Below are 1,768 nucleotides of genomic sequence, written 5' to 3'. Positions count from 1 at the left end.
TTGTTAAGAATTTTGTGCAAGAAGATAAGGTCAAATACACAGAGGTTGTGGAGGTCAGCATCTGTGAACGTGTAGAGATTGCCGTCATCCCTCTTTACCACATATTGAGAATAAAGCACGRTCTTCTTCAGCATAGTCCTCGGAGATATGGTTTCAAGAGAAGTTATCACATGCTCTGAGAAGACCTGCTCGCGTGGCCTTGTGAGTTTTGAGAAGTGGAACTTTGCAGCGGCAGAGGGCATTCCTGTAAGCTCTGGATCGTAAGGGGGCTCTGTGTCTACAGCAGAGTAACGCCACCGCATAATCTCCTCCACAGTGGTTACGGGCTCTGTGTGCATTTTCTGTGCAGGAATCTTGCTCATGGATTCAAGTATCTCAGAAACCCTCCCCACTGTGGCAGATTATAGCATTCTGGTTTCTTCTTCTTCTAGTATCGGCCTCTGGGTAGACCCCTCTGGTAGGATTGGCTTGACAGTTCTTACCAGAGCGTCAAACGTACCCGTGGACGTTTCCTCCTTCGCCATTTTAGAGGAAGAGCCTTCTCCAGCTCTGGGGATAGGGGCTTTGCCCTTTCTTGCCTGTGCCTCTGCCAAAGACGCCTTTAAAGCTTGAATGAGATCCGGGTCATCATACTCTTCTTCATTTATCTCCTCTGGCGTCTCAGAGCTTGACCCCTTTTGTGGCGACTCCTCTACTGCTTTACCCTTGCCTTTCCCCTTAGGCTCTGGAGATTTGTCTTTAGAGAACAGGGCAGCAGCAGAGTCCACTATCTTTAGTGGTTTGGCAGAGGTTGTCTTCTTTGGTTCCTCTTTCTTCTTCTCCCCCTCATGACGATCATGGTCATCACCTCCTTGATCGTCATGGATTTTAGTGGCTTCTGCCTTGTAAGTAGTAAGGGGAGCCTTCTTTAATCGCTTTAAAACTTTGGATGCCGCCCTCTCCATCTTCTAAATGACCTCCTCAGCAATCACAGAAGCAATGTTGATATCCATCTCTGTGGCCCATTTCATCTTAGAGATGCAGCGATAGATCTCATTTATGAAGTTATCACTTTCTTTGACGAGTTTCTTCATGCAGTCTCTCATAGCTTCGTTGCTTACTCGGGCTTCCTTGAGGAGTTGGTCAGTGTATTTCTGCACGATCTCTCCAAGGGCCTCAACCATGGCGTCTAGCTCTCTGCGAGTGGCTAGATGATTAATATTAGCCCTGGAGGATTTAAAGTCAATGCCATAAGTGACCGCAGAGGAGAACATCCCTTTGATCTCGTCCTTGAAGGTAGAATAATCTGTGTAGCCGGCGGAAATAAAGTCTGTAGCGAAATGGGCGGCAACCTCTGATAGTTCTGTCTTGAGCTTTTGGATTAAAGAAGGGTTGAGTGACAAGGCGTTGAAAGCTTCTGCTAGATCAGCTTTGTTGAGGACAGAGCTCTGAAGGGCTGAAACGGTTGCCTTGAGCTCAGAAGTTGTGGAAGTCAACTCCTTCAGAGCCTCTGTGAGCGGTGCGAGAGCCTCTGTCACCGGTTGGGAGGAGAATAAGCTTTTCAACTCATCCATCCTCTTGAATACCTTTGTGGCGAAGGTTTGTAACTCCTCATTTGTCACATAAGTAGTCTGGGAACCTAGATCAGCAACACAAGGTGACCTAGTAGCCTTGGAGTGTGAGGCGCCCTCAGTGACTGGTTTTTTGATGTCAGCTCGGGGACTTCCATCGGATCCTCGAACATCTCCAATTGGAGAGCCTACCAGTGTTCTGTCGATGTCGTGCCCAG

The sequence above is a fragment of the Cynara cardunculus genome (genome assembly GCF_001531365.2).
Source record: "Cynara cardunculus var. scolymus isolate 2C chromosome LG 17, CcrdV1, whole genome shotgun sequence".
NCBI lineage: Eukaryota > Viridiplantae > Streptophyta > Magnoliopsida > Asterales > Asteraceae > Cynara > Cynara cardunculus.
Note: the sequence above shows the minus strand (reverse complement) of the source record.